This window comes from Desmodus rotundus, chromosome X (genome assembly GCF_022682495.2).
Source record: "Desmodus rotundus isolate HL8 chromosome X, HLdesRot8A.1, whole genome shotgun sequence".
In the NCBI taxonomy this organism is placed as follows: Eukaryota; Metazoa; Chordata; class Mammalia; order Chiroptera; family Phyllostomidae; genus Desmodus; species Desmodus rotundus.
Genome location: NC_071400.1, coordinates 66,911,588 through 66,918,160, shown reverse-complemented (window position 1 = coordinate 66,918,160; position 6,573 = coordinate 66,911,588).

The following is a 6,573-nucleotide window of genomic DNA, read 5'->3' as shown; positions in this document are numbered from 1 at the left end:
ATGCTTCCTCTGAGTACTGGTCTCTTAATAATTTTTAAATTAATGTTCGCAATTACATTTTTTCCCAGGGACTCACATATTTCACCTAATGTTTAAGTATGTTCCTTTAGACTTAAACCTCCCATTTCACTGTAACTAGTTTATATTACTACCGATTGGATGCAATATCTCCTTTTTTATTATGAATGTTGTATTTTTTCTTTCTTTTCAATTTGATCAGATTTGTTAATGGCTGGTTCATATAATTAAATCTTTAAAAGCATCATATTTTGTTTTGTTTTATGTATACTCCCTAAGTTTATTTTTAAAATTTATTTAAGCATTAAATTTTATTAATTTTCTTGCAACTTCGGTTTTGTTTTGTGTTTCATTTTCATGTTTTTGCATAAGTTCTTTTTCTAATTTATTTTTCATTTTTATTATATTTATTTGGGTAACATTGGTTAATAACATTATGTAAATTTCAGGTGTACACCATTATAATATATCTGCATACTTGGTTTGTGTGCTTCCACCCAAAGTCTAGTCTACTTCCATTACCATGTATTTGAACCTGTTTACTCCCTTAGTCCTCCCCAAACCCCCTTCCCCTCTGGCAAACACCATTCTGTTGTCTGTATTTATGAGTTTCTTTTTTGTTTGTTCAGTTATTGCTTTTTGTTTTATATCCCACATATGAATGAAATCCAAATTCTTAACCTAATTACTCTTCATTTCCCAGTTTTTTATACTAATGAATTTGAGTCTACACACTTTCCTCTAAATATAGTTGTAGCTCATAAACTCTGAAATGAAAGGTACAATTTCAGAACTGATATATCATTTTGACCTTAGCCATTGAGGGAAGTGTCTTAGTTTGTAACTAATTAAAGTGGTTTCTTTCTCCCTTCCTTCCTTCCTTCCTTTCCTTCCTTCTTTCCTTCCTTCCTTCCTTTCTTTCTTTTTCTTTTTTGTAACATGGTTTTCCTGTAATCAGAGAATGTAGCTGTTGAATATGAATTTGTAAGCATTATTCAAGATTTTCTTTGTGGTGTGGATACTCAAATGAATTCTGTAAAACTTCCAAGGATATAAGAGAAGAAACTATATTCTCTGTTAGGTATGGATTACTCATTACAACTTTTCAATCTAGTTTGATGACAAAGGATTCTTTACCCTGATTTTTTGCTTTTTGTCTACTTTAGTTGTTATTTTATCAAAAGGTACAATAAATGTTATATTTTAAACAAATTTCTTCTTGTGGTTCTGTGGGGTTTCTTGGGAGGGGAGTGGGGAAAGGGAATCCTAAGGTGTGTATCTTAGGCCATTTTACACCATACCATTAATATATTTTTCTTGTTTTGCCTTAGTATTTTTGACCTTGAATTTTCCTTTGGTAAGTACAATATAACTGTTGCTTTTATCTTGCTGCCACTTAGTGAATCTTTGCCTAAGATATTAGTACATTTTGCCCCAATCCCACATTTGTGTCTTGAGATTCAGTCCATTTATTTAAATTCATGTAATTATGATAATCTTATATTTTATATTGTATTATGCTTATTATGAATTTTACTATTTCCTAAGTACAACTTTTATCCTTTTTTTCTTCCTAATATCTTTTTTAAAATATTTTATTTATTTATTTTTAGAGAGAGGGGAAGGGAGGGAGAAAGAGAGGGAGAAAAACATCAATGTGTGGTTGCCTCTCACACGCCCCCTACTGGGGACCTGGCCCGAAACCCAGGCATGTGCCCTAGACTGGAAATCGAACCTGTGACCCTTTGATTCGCAGGCCAGCACTCAACCACTGAGCCACACCAGCTAGGGCTCTTCCTAATATCTTGATGAAGTTTCTGTTTATTTTTGTCCCTCGCCCTTACTTCATTAGTTTGGAAATTTTTAGTTTTATTAACTGTCCGAATATATACATTTCATTTCTTTTTCAATAATTTTTATTCTTTTTAAAAATTAAAAAATTATCAGTTGCAGTTTACATTCAATACTATTTTGTATTAGTTTCAGTTTTACAGCATGGCAGTTAGACAATCATATACTTTACAAAATGTTCCCACTGGTATCATACATATTTATTACAGTATTATTGACTATATTTCCTATGCTATATTTTACGTCCCCATGACTATTTTGTAACTACAAATCTGTACTTCTCAATCCCTTCACCTTTTTCACTCAGTCCCTACCCTCCCTGCTCTGGCAACATCAGTCTGTTCTCTGTGGCTATGAGTCGGTTTCTATTTTTTTATTTGTTTGTTCTCTGTACTTTAGATTCCACATATAAGGAAAATCATATGGTATATGTCTTTCTCTGGCTGACTTATTTCACTTAGCATAATACCCTCTAGATCAATCCATGCTGTAGCAAATAGTAAGATTTAGCTTTTTAAAAAATAAAAATTACTTTTGCCCTGGCAGGTGTAGCTCAGTGGATTGAGCACTAGCCTGACAACCACAGGGTTGCCAGTTCAATTCCCAGTCTAGGGTGCATGCTTGGGTTGTGGGCCAGGTCCCCAGTAGAGGGCACACAAGAGGAAACCACACATTAATGCTTCTCTTCCTCTCTTTCTCCCTCACTTCTGTTCTGTTTAAAAATAAAATAAATAGCCCTGGCTGGTGTGGCTCAGTGGATTGAGTGCTGGCCTGCGAACCAAAGGGTCACTGGTTTGAGTCCCAGTCAGGGCACATGCCTGGGTAGTGGGCCAGGTTGGGCCCCCAGTAGGAAGTGCATGAGAGGTAACCACACATTGATGTTTTCTCCCTCTCCCCTTCCCCTTTCTCTAAAAATAAATAAATAATATATTTTTTTAATTAAAATAAAATCTTTTTAAATTTTTCAAATAATTTACTTTTACAGAAGGGTAAAAGAGGGACAAAGAGAGGGAGAGAAACATCAATGTGAGAGAGAAACATCAATCTGTTGCTTCTCACAAGCCCCCACCTGGGAACCTGGCCTTGCAACCCAGGCATGTGCCCTGACTGGGAATTAAACCAGCGACCTTTTAGTTTACAGGCCAGTGCTCAATCCACTAAGCCACTCAAGCCAAGGCAGAATTTGCTTTTTTAATGGCCAGGTAATATTCCATTGCATCTAGGTAGTACTTTTTTATCCACTGGTCTGTCGATGGGCACTTGGGTTAAAGCACCAAACTTTCTGGCCTCAGAAACCCAGAGACTCCCAGTGCTCTCATTTTGGTGAGCACCAGATTTCTGCATTGAAACCCCTTAGCCAGAGTGATGCCTGGTCCAATAGTCTCAGAAATTACAGCTCTCTTCACACTAATAATTTCCAGATAACCTAGAATTAGCCTCCAAATCCACTCATATTAGTGGTCCTCATTTCTTTTCAACAGAGAAAAAACCCACATCCCTCTACCTCAATATCCAAACCATATGATCTCTGAAACTTACCTCTCCTGGCTTTCTTGACACAAAACACCTCTTCGGTAACACAACCCCCTCAATTCACTGCTTCTCCAAGAAGGGCCTTTCGATCTTTTCTTTGGGGTAAGCCAAACTCCAGGCAAACTACTAACAACAGTAGCCAGACCCCCTCAAAGACTCAAAGCTCCTTTGGGTCATGCCCACAGAAAACCTGTCCCCCATCCATCCTTCTCCCAGAGACCTACAGCCCCTATCCTAACCTGGATTCCCCCATGGCCTTTTTCACTGACAAATGAGCCAAGAGTGCAGAAAAGTAAAACCTTGTTCCTGGTGACAGTCTGAGTATGGTTTTCCCTCAGTGCTTTCTCCCTCACAGGACCTTTGGCCTTGCAACTGGAGAGACTCAGGCTGTGTCCCCTCAAGGTCAGATCATTCCCAGAGCCATGAACACAGGCAGCTCCTTTGCAAAAAACCCTATGGATGGTAAAGGCAAATCAGAAGAGAAATGCAAGGTGAGGTGATCCAGAGGGGGAAGAGTGGTAACCTGGGGACTCCACAGGGCGGCTAGATTCTGAGGACGTGAGGCCAGAGGCAGTGAGGACAGGGAAGAGGGTGTCAGGGTGGTGATCCAGAGCCTTGGGAGCTTCCCACCCTCACCCAGAACTTGCCCAGCATCCCTGGAGACGACGAGGCCTGTGACCTTGCACTGCATTTGGTGACTATCAGTGCATTCTGGAAGGTGAGAGCAGAGCCCACCACCCACATGAAGCACCTGCAGCATGCCAGAGGAGAGGCTAAGGACTGTTACCCTTGTTCTCTGTTAGCAGTGACATCAATCAGGAAGAATTATTAGCTGCAGGTCACAGGTCCAACACACAGGTCCTGCAGTGGAGGAAGAGGCCAGGCTAAATGTCAAGATATTTTTACCTGAGACACCGCCAAGATTTATTTTTCTTTCTTTCCTAGGCCTTCATGGATATTTGCAAATACTTCTCTGAGGAAGAGTGGGAAAAGCTGGGAAACTCAGAGAAAATCACCCATGTGTACATGAAGAGAAACTATGACACCATGACTCGGCTAGGTAACAGGAAGTTCTGGGTCCAGACAGGCCTGGGAACACAAGACCATCCCTCTTTCCCTCTGCATACCATGGCTTTGTCTTAGGCTGCGGCCAGTGTCCCCTTCTATCCTTTTCTGTGGGGAGAAATCCCAGAGCAGCTCCAGAACCTTCTGCTCTGTTGCATCCTGAGCAGGGCTCAGGGCTGGGAGTGGCCATGGAGATGCTCAGACCTGGGTCCCCCACGTTTCACTCCCACTGGCCCTTGTTCGAATCCCCCCCGCCTGATAACCCTTACTGTTCCTGCTGTACCCCCAGCACCCACACTCCTCTCAGGCTGTCTCTGAAGGAACAAATGTTTTGCTTCCCCCAGGTCTCAGGGCCCACCTCCCAGATTTCATGCGTCCTAAGAAACAGACCACAAAATCTCCTGAGCATGATTCTGATGAAGATCAGAACCCTGGGAATCAGGGTGAGTGACAGGAAGGGCCTGGAAAGTATCTCCTAAAGCCTGACTGTTTGGGGGTTCAGCTGCTCAGGAAAGATTCTTAGGGGGTTCTTTCCTGAAAGGATCACTGCTGAGTGAAGAAAGTAAGATGCAGAAGGTTATGTACAATCAGAGGCCATTCATATAAAATCCTCAAACACGCAAAATAGCAGTAATGTTTTTATAGTTAATAAATTAACAGTAAATGTATACAAACCTGAGTGAGAATAAAACTTGTCAAATTCAGGAGTCGAGAAGTGCAGGAGGGCCGACAGGGATCGGTGAGGGCTGCACAGGTGCTGTCAGCTGTGACTTGTTCAGTGTTTTGATCTATTTTGAATGAAGGAGCTCAGAGCAATCTAAAGCAGTTGTGCAACAATGTTCAGATCTGACTGGACCCAGCCGCAGATGTGCACACGTTTCTCATATTGTCCTCCGTAGTTTTCTGGAGTTTCAAATATTTCTTTATTTAACGGAGTTATTGTTCCTGCTGAACACCCTCATGAACCGCATGAAAATTAAGAAAAATTTGATTGAAGTGTAAATCCTCCAGAAACAGCCAGAGTCAATTTTAGAATACCAAATATGTAGCTGTAGATAAGCATCATAAGAGACAACATGATTAAGGTATTTTGTACTGACATTCACTTAATTTCCTGAACTTTATCAAGCAGAATGGTCTTCTCACTCCTAACTGAATCTGATTCTATATATTGACTGTGGGAGAGGGTTCGAGAGAGCAATGCCACACACACTGAGCTGTCCTACCTGTCAGTGAGCAGGCCACGTGTAGTAGCATGATGGAGTGAGCCATGGAGCCAGAGCAGGGGACTTAGTGTCAAAGATGTGTAGCTCCTGCCTCCTTGCTCATCCTACCACTGGGTGGCATCTTCTGTCTGGGGTCAAAAATTTTCTTGCCCCATTCAAGGAAGGGGCAGCACTTTTCTCCATGGAAACTGTCTCTTTTTACATGTAGGTATTGATCAAATAAAATTTCCCAATTAATTGAAATATTTAGTTAGTTTTAATAATACAGTTAGCATTTATGCACCTACCACCTAAAAGAAAAGGTAGGGTCTTGACAATAATCTCCATCTATTCATGTGTTCTCCCAATTCATTGTCCTGCTTCCCCTCAACTGAGGTAAACATCATCCTGAATCCCAAGTTCATCAATTTTTGATTTCATTTTTATATAATTTTTACAACTACACAAAATCCTAAATAGTTCATGTTTTTATATTAGGAACTTTTAGTTTTATAAAAGTGTGTTATGCTTTATACAATCTTTCTGGAATTATAGGATTTTTTCCTTTAATATTCATCCGTATTGTTGGGTATTCTTTTTTTAATCATTTTTAAAGATTTTTTAAATTTATTTTTAGAGACAGGGGAAGAGAAGGAGAAAGAGGAGGAGAGAAACATTGATGTGCGAGAGATACATCAATTGGTTGCCTCTCGCACACCCCCAACTGGGGACCCAGCCCATAACCCAGGCATGTGCCCTGGCTGAGAATCGAACCAGGAACACTTTGGTTCACAGGTTGGCACGCAACTCAGCCAGGGCTGTTGGGTATTATTCTTGTTCATTCATTTTGACTTCTGTTGATGAGCATCCATTTTCTGTTTCTAGGTTTTGCTGTTGTGAA